Source organism: Enhydra lutris, unplaced genomic scaffold (assembly GCF_002288905.1).
Source record: "Enhydra lutris kenyoni isolate GAN:26980312 unplaced genomic scaffold, ASM228890v2 scaffoldscaffold1, whole genome shotgun sequence".
Lineage (NCBI taxonomy): Eukaryota > Metazoa > Chordata > Mammalia > Carnivora > Mustelidae > Enhydra > Enhydra lutris.
Genome location: NW_019154085.1, coordinates 60261835 through 60281942, shown reverse-complemented (window position 1 = coordinate 60281942; position 20108 = coordinate 60261835).

Genomic DNA, 20108 nt, shown 5'->3' with positions numbered 1-20108 from the left:
CAGGGGCGCCTGGGTGGCTCAGTGGGTTGAAGCCTCTGTCTTCGGCTCGGGTCGTGATCCCAGGGTCCTGGGATCGAGCCCCGCATTGGGCTCTCTGCTCTGCGGGGAGCCTGCTTCCCCCTCTTTCTCTCTGCCTGCCTCTCTGCCTACTTGTGATCTCTGTCTGTCAAATAAATAAATAAAATCTTTAAAAAAAAAAAAGTTACTACCAAACCAAAACCAAAACTCTTTAATATATATTTTAAGCAAAGGAAAATGACCAGTTAAAGGATGATAAGAAGATAGAATGAAATGTAAATGATAGTAATTTGCTGGTTTCTTAGGATGATACATGGAAATGGCTTCCAATGGGTCTTTGAATTTTAACAACATGATTTTGATCTTATTTGAATAAAGGTTAGGAATATCAAGTAGTTCAATATGAAGTAAGTTGATAAAAACAAAAAAGTCAAAGAAATAAAAAATTTGGTTTTTAGACCCCATTCTAAAATCTGATTTTTGGACTGAATCTCATGCTAGGTTTGCTAACTCTAAGGCTCCATGGGACAATTTTAGTTATATCCAAGATTTCAAAGAAGAAATAGTAACAAACTTCAAAATTTTTTTTTATCAGATTCTTGAAAAGTAAGATTTTTCTCCTTATGACTAACAGAATTATTTTATCAATAATAAAATGCCAGGCAGTGATCTTTGTGTGTTGCTTCATTTGCTAAGCATGTAAAAAGAATGTGTTTAAGGGATATTCACGACGTCCTCAAAAAAATGTTTTTTTTTGCTCTTTTTCAAATTCCTCCTTATATTCAACAGAATACTTGTGAACAGCTTTAACTGTCAGAGAGTAGAACAACCTGCTAGTTCAGCTTGACTGCAGAGGCTCAGTTTCATAAAGCCAAATTTGTATTCTTGTGGTTTCAGGGCAATTTTCTTTTACTTCCATACCTAATTTTAAGAATCAGAATTAATTCTTCTTATAGCTATCCCTATAAAATTTGTTCTAGCAAACAGAAGTAAATTGAAATACATTTATCTTCAAAGAATGAAATAATAATCATCTCAGCCTAAATCTTCGATTTCCCAATTATGCTCACATTGTGGCTTACCTTTTCTATTATTTAAGGTTGGTCCTTTGTTCTTAAGCCCTCTTTTCTTGTTTTGCTTGAGAATCAGTGGAAAGGCTGCCTTATTAAAGAGTAATTTTCTGGGAAAATACTTTCACACAATTAAGAACTTCTTTTAGAGATAAACATTAAGCATTATGTGCATGATTATAGTCTTTTAAGCTAAGCTACTATATCCCATTGGGTAAGTCTTTATTCATACTTCAATTTTTCAGCCCAACATTGTTTACCAAATAGACATAAAATATTATGGAATTCAAGTTTGAAATGCATGTTATCAGGAAAAAATTGTTATTAAATTCATTATACATGAAGTTTTATCTGCATTTTTCCTCTTTTGTTTGTATACATTTTTGCTTCCTTGCTTCCTTCCTTCCTTTATCTGAAATACAGTTTAAATATCGACAGTAACTCAAAATAGTACTTGCTAAGAATTCTTCAGTATTGGTCAGTTTGATCAGATAGTTGGATATCATCTCTCTCTATAGCTCCATTATGGCATTTCTCTCTGTAAAAATGGGAATGCGTGTTTATTAGTATTTATTTTACATATATTGTCTATACATATGTGTGTATTTCTCTTATTGCTTAATCATATGCCTTGCACTTTCCCTTTCTCCCTGGCCCTTTCCTAATCAATCTATCATTTCAATTGCACAGATATTTACTAGTGATCTTATTTCATCACTCTGTGAGCAGGTGTTCATCACTTGTGTTCTCTTGCAAAATACAGGAACTTCTTTTCAAATCCTGTATACTGTCAAATACATTTTCCCTGTTTGTCAGTCAGGTGGAGTATATTGGACTTCCTGGTATTATGTTGCATTGACTGGTTGAGGAAACAGAGTGAAAGTATGTATTGATGAAGACATGTGTACCTGTCCAACTGTGGGCTCTTTTGGGGAATTGTTAAACCAGGTCCTCATCTTTTTAAATATTTATCATGCTTGTTACTGCTTCTGCTAAACAATTTTCTATAATGTGTATCTTGTCAAACTCTTATTGAAGTATATGGGATACAGGGGATTGTAGTTATGGTTTGCCTCTTATCTTCTGCTATGTATGTTAGTGACTGTTCTATTTTATAATTTAGAATATTCTAACATATTTTATCTAAGACACCTAAAGCAGTTGTGTTATTTATATAATAACAGTTCCATTAATAAAATTAAGCGACAGCAAAGTTTGATTGAACATGATTCTATCCCCTATTCCTGTCCCCTGTCTGTCCCATAGTTGCCTAATTTTGAATTGCATTTAAATAATATGATTGAATTTTTTATGAATATGTTATTATTGAATAAATTTATGAGAGTTTTCATACAAATGCCACAGCAATATGGTATTTTATTATCTGTAGCTTCTTCAGATTTAAGTAGGTGAAGTTTACTCAATTCATAGTTATTCAACACCCACGGACAGGTACATGCCACTTATTGTAATCTCTTTGCCATAATACTGCCTGCCAGATGTAGAGACACATTCATTATTTCACTCAAATCCTTTAAACTTATTTAAATATTTGAGAGGCTGTATTTTAGAGGTAATGTCAACAGTGGTTCAATTAAAATTACACTAGGGGCTCAGTCAGCTGGGTGGCAGACTCCTGATTTCAGCTTAGGTTGAGATCTCTGGGTAGTGGGTAGCGGGGTCAGTGGCCTTGGGCTCCTGCCCTTTGTACTCAGTGTGGAGTCTGCTCGTGCCTTTCCCTCCCCTGCCCTCCCAGATAAGTAAATAAATAAAATATTTAAATAATAATAATAATAATAATAAAATTACTAGATCTTTGACATGGTATACACTCTAGATTACAATTAGATTTCATCTCTTGATTAAAGGCCATATCTACTCCCTTCTCGTTGGTTCTCTACTGTACTGTTCTGTATTGCATAGGATGTCAAGGCCTGTTTTAGCTCAAGGGGACAGAATAATCAATTAATGGTCAAGGGACTAGGAGTGGCAACCCTTTTGCTGTACATTTTTTTAGCATTGGTGTAGACCAAAGCACTATTGATATACACAATTCGTTTCCTTTTCTACAGTAGGAGCCTTTGGGCCTATGACTGTAGTTATGCTTTAAAACAAATTATTCCCAGATGGTAAAACCATCTTACTAGGAGACACTACAAGACTCAGGGAGAATATTAAATAATCTTAAATGCGGTAAAATTTTTTAATGTGTAAGGCCAAAGATAGACAAGTATGTATTGTAAGAAAGGGTTTTCCAGAGTGAGAAATTATCAAAAGAAAAAAGAAGTTGCAAAAAATGTTCATTTAACAGATGTGAAAAATGATTGTTCTTTGGTATTCCTAAACAACTATTAGGGAAAAAATGATAAAATATATATAAATTCAAATTTTAAAAATAGGAGAGAGGGCGATTGAACACTGAGTTGGAAATTGTTATCATTCTTACCTGATGATCAGTCATTCAGCTTCTGTTTGGACTCTGACAATAATGAGAAACTTATTATCTCAGGAGCAAGCCTATACCCTTGTTAGACAAATTATCATTTTAAAAATATTTCACCAACATTTATTTCTAAGAAATGTCCACATATCAGTAGATTTTTGAGAATTAAAGGCAAAGGACAAGCTAAAAATATCATGCCTTATCATAATATTAATCTGCTTTTGTTGAAAATAAAATTCTCTGTTTCTAGCTGCATGATGGCACCAATATTAAAATAAATAAAAAAAGAAATAAGCTAAGACTGAGACTTTACTCTTTCATTCAGGTTGGGGCTTGTTTTAAGTTTGAGGTGAAGTTATATATAAAAGTTATACTCTTTTATTGTGACCTTTCTTATTGATAAAGAATTCCATAATTTTCCATCCCTTTACCAGATAAGTATAAGTATACTAAATGTTAATCTTCTGGCTAAACAAATTTTAAGAAATAGCTGTAAGTGTATTATCAATCTTGAAATCTACTTTGCAGCCTTATTTGCTGGCATGTGTGTACATATAATTTAACTTAGTTTAGCTCAGTTGTGAAACACTTTTAGCTACTGTTCTGTCTTTTCTTACCTTACTTGACTGATTTAAAGTGACTTTGCAATGGTGGATCAAGTGGGGGTGGGGGTGAGTAGATTATATTGTGTTTCCTTCTTTGTCCCTGCTTCTATCCATAGTTCTCTAAGTATCTGTTCTTCCTGAGAACATTCCAGAGGTATTCTTGTTGGGATTTCCAAAAGGTTCTCCATAAAGAGCAGTATCCTTTTCTACCCAATTCTGAATAATTTAAGAAGTAAAAAAAGGAATGATAACAAAAAGTCAAAATATTGCCTGTGCTATTGATAGTGAACAGATTGTGGTATGGCATTTAGGTTTGTTCATTTGGTAGACTCATATCCCCATCATTGCTGCCTTGCAGGTTGCTGGAAACCCTGGATAATTAGACCTGGCCACCACCCCAAAGAGGAAAATACCCCCCTCTCTGCCCCCACTCCCACCCCACGAGGAGCAATAGTGGAATGGTGTGTTTCTACAGCAGACACCTTGCTCCTAAGAGCAAGGAAGGCAGAGATGAGCCAGGCATGCCTGGTTAATTGCCTCAGATTTATCCATCAGATAAATCATCTTACCTTCCTAATGACAAAGGGAGGTGAACAGTATGTTGAGAAAAAATTTTTCCTCAGGGAAGCCAGGAGTAGGCTTTGGGGACCCTGTTCCCAGTGAAAATATTCAATGAAAAGAAATCGTGTGGGGAGTCTTTCTTTACTGGTCACAGAAACTTTGGAACCCTGCTTTCTTCCAAAAGGGATATCACAGAGATATCAGATGAGGCTAAAAAATATAGTTTATGCTATTTTTAACCCTATTTTAACAAGTTTCTTTTCTCATTTATACATTTTTTCTTCTAAGGGCAGGCAAAAGCACCCAGAATTCCTCAGTCCTTTGCTCAGGGTACTCTGAAGCCAGATCTCTCTTAATTTGACAAGTTATTTTGAGTTGTGCTTTATTATATCGGGTCATAATAGAAAGATAGTATACTCATTATTCTGTCATCTTTATTAACTGTACTGTTTAAATAATTCCCATTTTTTTCTTCTTACAAAGCTTTGGAGCATTTCTGGTATTTCAAAATCTCTCACTGAATTTCAACATCTCAGTGTATATCTCTTCATTAGTGCTAATAACAGGACGGATGTAAAATGACCTTCTTTGACTGATATGTTTTACTTGGGGAGTTCTCTTTTGCTAGTAGGATAGGCCCAGCTCTGCTTTTGCTTCCTTTGTTTCATTTTTCATCATTGTACATCCTTTCATTCTTAGATTTCTTTATTTCGTTCTTTTTAATGTTTCTTGTCAACTGTTTATCTTTAGTTTGTTTGTCTGTTTGCTTGTTTTTAAGCAGTCTGAATTTTTTCTCCTGGTATACCAGACCTTACAGTCCCTGGTTCCTCAGTAACTTGTTGATCTCATGGGCAGTTCTGATAGTCTCACTGCATAGCTACGCTGGTCTTCTTGCTATTCTTTGAATAGTCCTGACACATTCTCTCTTCAATATGTACTGTTGTCTAGCGTATTTAATATTTACTTAATTTTTCCTGTTGATCATCGGGCTCTTTCAGTAGAATGCGTGCTCTATGAGGGAAGAAATTTTTGTCTGTTTTGTTAACCACTCTACACAGAAGACCTAGAATATTGCCTAGTATATAATAGGTACTCAAAAATTTACTTTTGGACTGAATGAATTGAACAAATAGAGCTGCATTTTAAAGCTATAATATTTAATTTTGGCATGTATTTCATTTGTTTTGAAGTTCCTACCTGTTCCTTTTTCTAAATAAGTGGTTTTACTTGCTTATTAGCATCCAAAATTGTTTCAAAGTTAGCCATATGCTTTTTAGTTATATGAATGGTTTTCTCAAAGTTTTTCTGTGAAATTCATAAGCCAACATTATGCCATGAAATGTGGAGATTAAAATCAAAGCCTTGCTTCAATACCTCCCAAATGTGTGACTTAAGCAAGTTGTTTAATTTCTCTGTGACAGTTTCCTTATCTACAAAGCAAGAGTCCTCATACTTCTTTTTTCGAGAATTAAATGAGTGTATATATTTATAGCCCTTAGCATATCTTAAGTACTGTACAGTTGAAAATAATTTTCTTAGTCCATTTGGGCTGCTTATACCAAAGATCACAGACTGGATATCTTAAACAACAGATTTATTTCTTACAGTTCTGATAACTGGAAATCCAAGATCTACGTGCTGGTAGACTTGGTGTCTGGTGATCCCCTCTTACTGTTTTATACACTGCCTTCTTCTCCTTGGGTCCTTTTCCATGGTGAGAGCAGCGAGAGGGTAAGCTCTCATGTCTCTTCTATAAGGACATTAATTTCATTCATGAGGGCTCCACCTTCATGAACTAATGACCTCCCTAAGGCCCTGTTTCCTAATTCCATCATAGTAGGGGATACGAGTTCAACATATGAATTTTAGGGGACACAGTCTGTCCATTGCAGCATTATGAGTATTACTCTCATTGTAATTATATCATAAATATCAATAACAAATCATAAGAGTTTCTTCTTCCTTTTTTAAAAAAAAGTATTTAAATTTAGTTAACATATAATGTTTTATTGGTTTCAGAAGTAAGGTCAGTGATTCATCAGTTTTATATAATACCCAGTGCTCATTACATCATGTGCCCTCCTTAATGTCCATCACCCAGTTATCCCACCCCCCCACTCCCTCACTCCTCTCCCCTCCAGCAACCCAGTTTATTAACTATGCTTAAGAGTCTCTTATGGTGGGGCACCTGGGTGGCTCAGTGGGTTAAAGCCTCTGCCTTGGGCTTAGGTCATGATCTCAGGGTCCTGGGATTGAGCCCCACATCGGGCTCTCCGCTCAGCAGGGAGCCTACTTCCTTCTCTCTCTGCCCGACTCTCTGCCTACTTGTGATCTCTGTCTGTCAAATAAATAAATAAAATCTTAAAAAAATAAAAGTCTCTGATGGTTTGTCTCCACTCTGATTTCATTTTGTTTATTTTTTTCCTCTCTTCCCCTATGATCCTCTGTTATGTTTCTTAAATTCCATATACAATGGAATACTACTTATCCACCCCAAAAAATGAAATCTTGCCATTTGCAACGGCATGGAGGGAATTAGAGGGTGTTATGCTAAGCTAAGTAAGCCAGTCAGAGAAAGACAATTATCATATGACCTCACTGATATGTGGAAGTTTCCTCTTCCTTATGGAAGAAAAAGACATAATCTTTCCTTTACTACTGTTTTCCCATTCTTTGTTTCTTTAATCCAAAAATATAATGCTGTTCTCCTTCTTCTTTTTGATTTAATAAAAATTTGGTTTTATGAGTAGTTAATTTTGCAAGTGCTAACTCATAGGCTAAAAATAATAAATTAAAATAGACATGATCCTAATGGTATGGAGTTTTGTAAGAAAAGATATGGTAAAGAGGTGAATAGATAAAAATAAGTAAAGATATCAATAAAACTTAAGAAAAATATTCTGATTATAATAAGCCTGTGCTGTGATAGAAAACACTAGGAAGGAACCTTGGTTTCTGGTTGTCAGACAAGAGCCTCTAAAGTGATAGGACTAAAGTTGAGAACCAAACAATGGAAAAGGCTGGGAATATTGGCAATAGGGAAGCAGGGGGACCAGAAGGTTCAGGAGAAGCAACTGCATTTGCTCATAAGATTATTTATATTTAACCTTCGAAAATCCCTCCAGAATACTTACTTTTCTCTTTTTATTAATGTTATTTCAAAGAGTTTCCTCTCTCAATTTTTAGACTAAGTTTTTTTAGATACACTGTTTTTTATTCTATTATTTCAGTTGATACTATTTTAAAATCCATTTTGGTAGGATGGATTCTATGGAATCTGACCTAAGTTTCCCCATATTTTATTTTATTTTTTTAAGATTTTTAAAATGTATTTGACAGAGATCACAAGTAGGCTGAGAGGCAGGCGTGGGGTGGGGTGGGGGTGATAGCAGGCTCCCTGCTGAGCAAGAAGCCAATGCGGGCTCCATCCCAGAACCCTGGGATCATGACCTGAGCTGAAGGCAGAGGCTTTAACCCACTGAGCCTCCCAGGGGCCCCTCCCCATATTTTATTTTTAAAAATTTCCCTTTTTGCACTTTAAATTTTGGGGGAATTTCTTGAAATTGACTTCTTCAGTCATTTGATTTTCTACAGCATTCATTGTCTTCATTATTTTTTAAATGTGGTAATTACACTTAAAATTCTCTTTAAATTCCTCATAAAGTCAAATAGTCTCATTTTTATACTTTCATACTTCTTGTTTATAATTCAAATAGGCAAAATCTTTTTTGAACCTTATTGAGGATATAAATCATTTGTTTCTGAATGTGTTTTCTTTTTCTGTTTATTTAAATAACTTTTCATAAGAATAAACTTCTGTATCTTTCAAAAAGTCACCTTCTTTTGAACTAAAGAATCTTTTAACAGGCCTCATAGGTTTTTGTTTTGCTTTGTTTTGTTTTCTGTCAATAAGAGCTTTCTGATTGCTCAGTATTGGCTGGTCATCAGAAAGAATTAGGCAAAGGACAGCGAGGGTCCCTACCTATATGTAAAGATATTTGTTTCAATTTCCATGTATGATTATACAAGGAAAAGTGAGATCAAGTGGTAATTTGAGTATAGATAATATCCTGAAAATACTTTAATAATGATATTAGTGGGAAAAGAAAAAAATGCCATACAGAATCTGTGTAGTTTCATAGTTTTGTGTGAAATATATTTGAATTAGTGAATTCTAGCTCTAAAATTGTATCGACTTTTACTATTTTATTAAATTTTTCCAGGGAAAGTAGCTGAGTAAGAAATTCTGAAATATTCAGAATAGGCAAAATTGTGGAGATGGAAAGTAGATCAGTGGTTTCCATGGGATGGAGGAGAGGGAAATGGGGTATAACTACTAATAGGTATGGCACTTCCTTTTGGGGTGATGAAATGTTTTGGAACATGATAGTGGTGATGGCTTCACAGCATTTTGAATGTACCAAATGTCACAAAATTGTACACTTTATTTTTTAAAAAAATTTTAAGATTTTATTTATTTATTTGACAGAGAGAGACACAACAAGAGAGGGAACACAAGCAGGGCTAGTGAAAGAGGGAGAAGCAGGCTTCCCGCTGGGCTGGGAGTCAGATGAGGGGCTTGAGGCAGGGCTCGGTCCCACCTGAGCCAAAGGCAGATGCTTAACGACTGAGCCACCCAGGTGTCCCAAACTGTACAGTTTAAAATGGTTAGTTTTTATGCTATGTATAGGGGCGCCTGGGTGGCTCAGCGGCTTAAGGCCTCTGCCTTCGGCTTGGGTCATGGTCCCAGGGTCTTGGGATCGAGCCCCACATCAGGCTCTCTGCTTGGCAGGGAGCCTGCTTCCTCCTCTCTCTCTCTCTCCGTCTGCCTGCCTCTCTGCCTACTTGTGATCTCTGTCAAATAAATAAATAAAAATATTTAAAAAAGTGTTATTTATGCTATGTACATTTTACCACAATTAAAAAAAAAAGGATCTGCCTACCAAAAAAAGAAAAAGAAAAGGCAGTTCCTTTCTCTTAAGTAACAGTTTTGATTATGCTGTACAATAGATGTTTCTTTTTCTGATGGACAAGAACAAGAGCAGCAAAATAAGAGGCGAGCCCTGGCCCATGGGGAGGCAAGTATGGCTAGCACATTGTTCTTCGTTGGGTAAGGCGCCTTGCAGTATCCAGTGAGCCACCTCCACGATACATGATACAACATTATGAAACGGAAACAATTTCCACAAGAAAGACGCCTGCTTCAAGAAAGAGCAGACTAGAAAAAGCGATGGTCTTTTGTTCCAGAGCATATAGTTCCTGCTAAATAGAAATAAAGACTCCCTGCCAACCAATGGAATAGGTTTCTGTGTTGGCCAATCTAGAAGATAGTTCTGCTCTCAAGGAAGAGGCTTCTTCTCCATTGTCTTGCATGATCACAACAGAGAGGGGACCTTTCTATATCCGTACTGCTTAACAGTCCACTTCCTGTTGGCCTTAAGTTGGTGGTCCTTTTTTTTTTTTTTTAAAGATTTTATTTATTTATTTGACAGAGATCACAAGTAGGCAGAGAGGCAGGCAGAGAGAGAGGAAGGGAAGCAGGCTCCCTGCTGAGCAGAGAGCCCGATGCGGGGCTCGATCCCAGGATCAGGACCTGAGCCGAAGGCAGTGGCTTTAACCCACTGAGCCACCCAGGCGCCCCAAGTTGGTGGTCTTAGGATTGAACATTCATAAGTCATTAAGTGGCTTTGTATCAATGAAGTCCCCTCAAAAACTTAACAATCTTCTGTAGTACTTATTTGTTGGTCTAATAACTACAATCAAGATTTTTACTTCATTGAAATCTATATTCTTCCCACATCTAACCCCTGGTTTAATGGACACTACCTTGAGTCAGGAAATAATAACCACTAATCAGATTTTCTTCTTAACCAAGTTTGTTCATTCTGTCTGGTGGAGAATACCTAATGAAAGATCCCTAGAGTAGGCAAAGGTCTCACTCTCAACAATTACACTTTCTGCAAAGTTGTTTACTTTCTGATTCTCTGAAAGTATTAACTTCAGCTCAAGGATAGAGAAATTGGTCTTATAAACCCTGAAAAGCACAATATAAAGGGTTTCTGTCTACTTAGAAAGCCTGTTATAGACAGAAAGCATCTTTATTCTCAAGGCTGCTTTTTTTTTCCCCTTTCTTCTTTAAGCTTGACATCCCTTAGACTAAATTTCTCCCTGTTGTATAGTCCCTGGTGGAAAGCCACAGGATGAAGCCAACACACAAGTATTTGAAATTTTTCACAATGTTAACCTTTACTAACTCTGTATTTCCCTAGTAGGAGACTTGTTATGCAAGAAATAAAGCAAAAGTGGTGGGGGGAATGTGGAGATAAACAATAATTGTTGATTAAAATAGCAAAGTCTGTTAGATTAAGGGCTTAATAAATGTTTATTGAATTATTTTCTGCGGGTTCTAGTTGTTTCTGCTTAGCTTTTAATATTAAGAATGTTTTCTTATTTTAGAAATCTTTCTTTACCTGTTCTTTTTCCCCCCCCCGATTCTAAATACATCAGTATTATTATGATCAGGCTGCCATATAAAATACCACAGAGTGGCTTAAAAAAAAATACAGAAATCTACCTTTTCACAGTTCTGGACGCTAGATGTCCAAGATTAAGATGCCAGCAGGATTCATTTCTGGTGAGATCTGTCCTCTGACTTTCAGATGTGTTCTTGCTGTGTCCTCATGTGACTTTTTCTTTTTGTGTAAGTGGGGGGGGAGCTCTCTGGTGTCCCTTCTTTTATCTTCTTCTAAGGACACAAGCCCTGTTTGATTAGGGCCATCCTTATAACCTTATTTAACCTAAATTACCTTCTTAAAGGCCATATCTCCAAATATAGTCACACTGAGGATTATGGCTTCAACATTTAAATTTTGGAGAGATACACTTACATCCATAAAAAATGACATTTTTAAGCAAAATTCTAATAATAACTACATTTCTTTTGGAATATCTGTTATTCTCACTATGAAAGGTATATTACAACTTACATGTCAGGCATTGCTCACTACTATTGATTAGATAGGAAATCTTTCAGGTAGAAGCAGGGAAATTTATTAGATTAAGAAAATTTATATAGAATGTATTAGCATGAGGTCTAGAAAAGCATAGTCATGTGATTATGTGCTTACAAGTATATGTTGAGTTGTTAGAAGTAGTATATGCCAAATTAGTATATGCCAAATATACTGAATAAACGAGGTTTTGGTAAGATATAGGGAGACAAAAGAGAGTAGAAGAAACTGTGAGAACTCTGCATTCTTGTAACCATGGAAATGAAGCATCCTGGGGAATATTGCTAAGTCTGACTAAGAGGAGTAAAGATTTCAATTAAGAATGAACTGGGTTATCTTCATTCCTAGGTCTCTTCACTTAGTGGACCCCTTTGCAAGGTAAGTCATTTGTCATGAGTGTCTAATACTTTGTGGACACTGAAGGTGCAGCCATGAATTAGATAAACAAGTGGACTAGATGTAGGTGATGCCACATCTTGTGTTACCTTAGCCTCTGGCAGTAGACAACAATTTTGATGTAGGCTGACAGATTTTCCACTCACGTATTTTTGCTTCTCAATCTAAATGTTGGGTTTTCTCCAGAACTCAGGAAATTGTTTATCCCATGCAACGCACAGCTCAGCAGAACTGGGAATTGAACATTATCAAGACTAGTCCCCTCAATGGGAAGATTCTGAGGTACAATCAATTCTGCTGTCATGCTTGTTCTGAAAATGTGAATTTGTTCCAACACAATCGATATATTAAGGAATGATTTGAGCAGAACCCAAGTTTTATACTTTCTTATGCATGATATCTTCCATGAGAAACATTAAATTAAATTAAGGAGTGGAAAACTCTGGCCCATTGCCTATTTTTATAAATAAGATTTTATTGGAGCACTACAGACAAGATTGTTTTTTCCTAAACCTCCTTTCTCTGACTGTGGTAGGGTCTGTAGAGCCCTCAATATTGAAAATGTTTACCATCTGATCTTTAAGGAAAAGTGTGATAATTCCTGATCTTGGTGAATGGACAAAACAGCAAGAAGCTGACCAAAGCTATATAACAATACAAAAAATAAAAATTAAATTTAAAAGGCACGTATTCACATACCTGAAACATCTCCCTGTGACCTCAGAGCATGACATATGTTTTGAGCCACACCCAGACACAACTTGTGTAACAAATTTCCATCAGATTTCACATAATTGTTCTTCTACCACTTTGCAGTAGCTCACAAACTGTAACTCTTCCAGCATGCCCACCCATCAGCAAACACCAGGCTCTCCTCAAAGCCAAGTGCCATAGTTACTGCAGGTTTGATGTATTTCTTAACCATTTAGCATGTGTGACACTGTGCTACCATGTTTAAGTATCCTATCTTTTTTATGTGTGACTGATGAAGGTTTTGAATATTGTGCTCCTGATTTCATTTTTATTCCCACAAGCCCTGCAGTTTTATTGCATGTTTTTATATAGTACACTACTTTTTTTAAGGAATGCATGTGCCACACCATATCAGAACTGACTGCACTTTCTACACTAAGTTCCTCCAAAGGGCCCCAGAAGAATGAGCCCCAGTTGGACAATCAGTGACTTGCTCATTAATAGATGGAATAATTAGCTTCTCTCGCTTCCCTATCTCACTTCTCCCAGACCTTTTTTGGTACTTCCTTAGATGACTTTTCACATAAACTACTTACTCCGAACTCCTTGTCTCAGGTTCTACCGTTTGTTTTTTTTTTTGGTGTGTGTCGGGGAGGATTAAGACAACAGATTCCTGCCCTCATGGAGCATATGTTCTAATTTGGGAGAAAAAATATAATCAGATAAACAAACAATAAGCAAGCAAGATGAATACAGATGGTGATGAGTTTTGTGTAGGAAATAACGAGGGTGATGAAGGAAAGATAAATTGGAGGAGGTCTCTTGAGAGAGAATTCAGGGAAGGCCTTCTTGAAAGATGATATTTGAATTGAGACATAAAGAATGAAAGAAAACCAAAGGGGTAAAAAGTTTAATGGTGTCATAATGGAAAGATTAGAGAAAATCACTAAATAGGAAAGGACCAGAGTGGTTCATGGTGATGTTATATCAATACCTGAGGATGTGTTGAGCACTGCAGTGCACCCCATTCTCCTACTGATACGGGGACCGCCAGTATAGGTGCATTATGTCTTCATAGAGCCACGTTATACTCAATGTATAGAAGGGACCACACCTGGAAGACTGAAGTCCATATTTAGCATTTGGGAATCAGCATAGGTAGGTAAAAACTGTAGCAACTTCCTGCCGTAATTGTTCTCCCTGATCTTTATACAAGTAAGGTTTTCCAAAAAATATAAAAACCATTAAGTAGGATGAGAGATCAACAAATATGGTGAAAAATAAACTATGTGGTACAAATAAAGGCTTTAAAGTAAGAATCCAGGGCACCTGGGTGGCTCAGTCAGTTAAGTGTCTGACTCTTGATTTTGGCTCAGGTCATGATCTCAGGGTCATGAAATTGAGCCCTGTATTGGGCTAGGCTCTGGGTGTGGAGCCTACTTGAGGTTGTCTCTCTTTCTCTCCCTCTGCCCCTCCCCAACCCTGCTCATGTGCGCTCTCTCTCTCTCTCTCTCTGTCTCTCTCCAAAAACTAAAACTAAAAAATAAAAAAAATAAAGAATCCTCCAAGTCTCTAGTGGTAGGCTCTCAAGGAATGGTGGTAGTGGTGGTTTTGACATTGATGCTGGCAGCTATGATAGAGAGTGTGATAATAATGACACTGATTGATTACCAACCCTAAATGCAGAAAAAAATTAGTCTCAGCCATTAGGCTTCCTGACAATTTGGAAGAGACACAAATGAACATTCTTTATAAGAGTGGCTCTTAAAACTTAAGGCATCTTATCAAAAAGAGAGGAATGGGGGAGGAAAGGATGGGTCAAGAGAAATGACATTCCTGAATCTTCTATACATGATCACTCATTATCACATTTTATATTACTTTACTCATCTTTGCAATAACCATATGTGAGTGATAGTTAATAGTCTACCTAATTTTTACACACAAGGAAACAATCTTGGAGAGGTTCTATGATTTGCCTAAGTTTACAGGGCTCATTCAAACCGAAATGTATCTAACTCCATGTTAACAGAGAAAAAAATAAGTTGCTAATATAGGCTGAATAAGTATCTGTAATTTTAAAGAAAAGAAAAAAATATGGGAAAAACAAATGCCAGTTTTGAGTTGAAATGTTTTACTTAGAAAAGATTGGACAGGCGAGAAGATAAGAAGTGCTGCAGTGGGACATGAGATCTCCTCACTCATTGTACTGTCTTTAGCAGTGAATTCATTCTTGTGGATCATCACTAAGATATAAGATATTGAGCTTACTGTCAGTAATTAAATATTTGTGCTGATTTTGAAAAATTTTATGAATACAGTAGGGAAGCCAAACTGAATTAGTTGTTTTACTAAATGCAAATTAGTCTCAGTATAATGGCAGGTGTTTGTATAATTAGGAAGAGGGCTGGAATATTATTTGTAAGAAAGCCTGCCCTAAAATTTGAGATGTGAGAACTATGTCAGCTGACCAAGTTCCATACCATAAAGCAAATGGTTTTAAATTTTTTTAAGTTTTAAAATAATATTAAGATTTAATGCCTTTCAATTTCCCTATCTTCTTCTTTTTCTATTTATTTATTTATTTATTTATTTATTTATTTATTTATTGCGTATTTTAGGAATGAGGCTGCTAATGGGCTTATGGCAATTACTTAATATGAAAGAGTATGGAACTAAAGGAAAACCCATCACAGCAGCTGACTCTGTCATCCCCCATTCTCTTCCTTTATTTTTGCATTTCAACTTTTCCTACATTTCTCTTTATAAATTTCTATTTTAACTTAATAAATTTGCTTTTCTTAAATTTATCTCCATTATTTAAAAAGTCTGTTCTTTTATCTTTTAATTTTTTTGAGGATAGTTGACACACAATGTTACCTTAATTTCAAGTGTACAAAGTGATTCAACATCTCTATTTGTTACTCTGTGCTCACCACAAGTGTAGTGCCATCTGTTACTATGCAACACTGTTACAACATCATTAACTATATTTCCTATACTATGTGTATTATTCCCATGATGTATTCATTTTATAACTGACAGTATATATCTCTCACTCCTTTTTACCCATTTTGTCCATCCTTTCACCCCCTTCCCTGTGGCAACCATCAGTTTGTTCTCTGTATTTATAAGTCTGATTCTGCTTATAATTTGTTCATTTATTCATTTGTTTTGTTTTCTAGATTACACATATGATGAAATTATATGGCATTTGTCTTTCTCAATCTGACTTATTTTACTTAGCATTATACCTTATTAGGTCCATCCATAGTTTCAAATGGCAAGAGCTCATTCCTTTTTTATGGCTGAGTAATATTCCATTGTAGTAAGCCACATATTCTCGATCCATTCATATACAGATAGGCACTTGAGTTTCTGCCGTATCTTGGCTGTTGTAAATAATGCTACAATAAACATAAAGGTGACCATGTCTTTTCAAATTATCATTTTCATTTTCTTTTGGTAAATATTCAATAGTGGAATTGTTGGATCATATATTTCTATTTTTTTTTTTTTTAGGAAACTCCATATAATTTTCCACAGTGTACAGTTTACACAGTGAACTAATTTACATTCCTACCCACAGTGCACAAGGGCTCCTTTTTTTCCCACATCCTTGCTAGAACATGTTATTTTTTGTTTTTTGGATTCTAGCCATTCTGACATATAAGACACTTCATTGTGGTTTTCATTTGCACTTCCCTAATGATTAGTGATGTTGAGCATCTTTTTATGTATCTCTTGGCCATCTATTTGTCTTCTTTGGAAGAAAAAATGAGAAGCACCCATATTAATAATGAGGAAGTTTAACTGCCCCATTTGCAAATGATGTGATAGTATATATTAGAAACCCTAAAGACTCCACCAAAAAACTACTAGAAATAATAAACGGATTCAGTAAAGTTATAGGGTACACTATTAATACCTAGAAATCAGTAGCACACTGACACACTAATAACAAAGTGGCAGAAGGAGAAATTAAGAAAATAATTCCATTTACAACTGCACCAAAAAGAATAAAACACCTAGGATTAAACTTAACCAAGTAGTTGAAAGTCCTATGCTATGAAAATTATAAAACACTGATGTAAGAAATTGAAGACAACACAAACAGATGGAAAGATACTCCATGCTCATGGATTAGAAGAATTAATATTGTTAAAATGTTCATACTGCCCAAAGCAATCTACAGAATCAGTGCAATCCCTATCAAAATACCAACAGTTTTTTTCACAGAACTAAAACAAGTAATACTAAAATTTGTATGGGACCACAAAAGACCCCAAATAGCCATAGCGGTCTTGAGGAAGAAGAACAAAACTGGAGGTGTCATAATTCCAGATTTCAAGATATACTACAAAGCCATAGTAATCAAAACAGTATGGTGGGGGCACCTGAGTGGCTCAGTGGGTTGGGCCTCTGCCTTCAGCTCAGGTCATGATCTCAGGGTCCTAGGATCGAGCCCCATTTCGGCTCTCTGCTCGGTGGAGAGCCTGCTTCCCCCTCTCTCTCTGCTTGTCTCTCTGCCTACTTGTGATCTCTCTCTCTCTCTATGTCAAATAAATAAAATCTTAAAACAAAACAAAACAAAACAAAACAGTATGGTGCTAGCACAAAATAGACACATAGGTCAATGGAATAGGATAGAAATCCCCCCAATAAACCCATGCTTGTGTGGTCAATTAATCTATAACAAAGGAGGCAAGAATATACAATGGTGTAGAGACACTATCTTCAATAAATGGTGCTAGGAAAACTGGAGAGCTATAAGCAAAACAATGAAACTGGACCACTTTATGACACATACATAAAAATAAACTTGAAATGGATTAAAAACCTAAATACAAGACCTGAAACCTTAAAAATCCTAAGAAAAAACACAGGCAGTGATTTCTCTGGTACTGACCATAGCAATATCTTTCCTTTTTTTTTTTAATATTCTTTTTTTTTTTTTAAGATTATATTTATTTATTTGACAGAGATCACAAGGAGGCAGAGAGGCAGGCAGAGAGAGTGGGGGAAGCAGGTTCTCCGCTGAGCAGAGAGCTTGATGTGGGGCTTACCTTCACCTCTGCCTATTTGTAGTGATTCAGGTTAGACCCCTTTCTGTCCTCCTTCATGATTCCCATAAGATTCACAGATAATTTCTTTATTTCCTCTATAGAATTTCATAAGTGAACATTCTCACTATTGTAATAGCCTTAACAGAATCATCCAATACCAGTAGAATTGTCCAGTAACTTTTGTTTCTCACAAAAGGTTGAATGACTTGGAGAGCATACTTGAAGTTATACTTGACAAAGGTTTTCATCACATCCATTCTTTGTCATTTAGATAGCCAGATGGCTGAAGAACATTGCACATAACAACTAACTGCTTCTGTTCACAAACTCTTAGCACAAATATAGCTACCTAAAGCAGCAGAGACTGTGTTTTAGTTCATCACTACCAAATGATACAAGTTGAGTATCATGAGATGACCTTCCATTCAAAGTATCTTATTCCTACCTTATTGACATATACTTACAAACCTATCCAAAACAAAAACAAAAACAAACAAACAACAAAAACAAAAAACCATGCAAGTTTTAAGTCAGTGCATGGTGCATAGTAAATGCTCTACAAATATTAGTCGTGTTTAGTATTATTATTAACTAAGTGCTCACAGTTTTTCTTATAAGTTAAACTTTCATTTCTCTGGCTTGGAAGGTCTTCCACATCTGAGGTATTCACTAGTAGATGCAAATCCAGTTGGAATGGGTAACATCTGAACCTATTATTGGAAAAGCTCTAGATTAGTATGAATTACAACAGAGGGGCCAAAGCATTCTCTGTAGTAATGGGTGGGTGGCCAAGAAATGAGGAGGCACTAAACAATCTATTTATAATTTGGCCTTATCCTGATCACTCAAAGTCATGGCGGCATTAAAGAATTTGGTCTTATTTTTAACAGGACAACAAATTTATACTCTATACTCAAATATACAATGAACAACTTTGCTGAGGCAAGTTTGCTTTGATTCAGCCATTAAAACCATCTTGCAAAGGCCACTTGCCCTTGATCAGAAAGTCCTCACACATGGTGACTGCTTTGTCCTGATCCCAGGCCTTTGCATACACTATATTTCTCAGTTTCTCTGTAGTTCTTCAACCAAGGCACACAAAACATCTGAATTCCTTATAGTTCATACAGGGCTTGAGAATGAGACACATTTCCAAAAATTTTTTTTAGTAGGAAAAAAAAAAAGGTTTTCTTCCTTTTTCTGAACTTATATTCCCACATCACAATAAATGTGACTGTGTCGAGCTACACATAGAGATTTCCTTCCCAGGAGAATATGCCACTGGCTAGTGCTAGCACACTCTAGTTCCCCAACCATTTCAGAGTGTTTCTCCCATTTTATTTTTTAAATCCTTTATTCCCACTTTGAAAGATGGAAAGCAGGGACATACATCTTTCTACCCTTTCCACATGTCTGTGTGCTCCCCCCAACCATTCACTAGTGTGATAATAGGAGAATTCTCATTTCTTTATTATTTACCATCCCATTCAAGGCAGAAACCACCCAACATCCACCTCCATGTTTCACTTTTTACTGGAACAATGGATCTTAAGAATTTCAAGAAATCCTGCTGGCTATGACAGACGGGCATCTCCATGATAACCAGTATGAGAGAAAACCAGAGGGACTACCCTCTAATGTACTATTGGAGACTCTTGGTGTTTTACATAACTCTCTGGAGTAGAGGTAACACCAAAATAATTGAGCTCTGACTTCCCAGCAGACCTACTGGATGAGAACTCTTATCTGACCATCACTGAACTTAAGTAGATTAAAAGAAAATCAAGAAACATCTCTTGCCAACTTTAATTTGTGGACAACTCATATCTGCTACATAATGTTGTTCCTCTTCACTATAAGTTCAAAATTTTTGGTGATTTGCTTAACACTCACAATGGTACGGGTTTAGAAATTGATACTTTTAATGTAAAATAGATTTCTTCCTCTTGAAATTGCAATTTTAATGGATTTAAACCTTGCATACTTTGCATAGACTGTAATACTTATTAATTCTTCTATAGGTAATTGAACTTTTGTAATGTATTACACTTGAATATCCTTGCGTTTCCCCATCATCGTATGGTATGACAAGTATATCATATTTGCAATATCTATATTGCTAACAGTTGTGGCTTTAAGAATTTGAGTATCTTAGAGATAAGACATACTCAACCCACACATTAATTCTTTATGCTGTGAAAAGTATCTAAATCAATATACATTTTAGAAGAAAAAAAAATTAATAC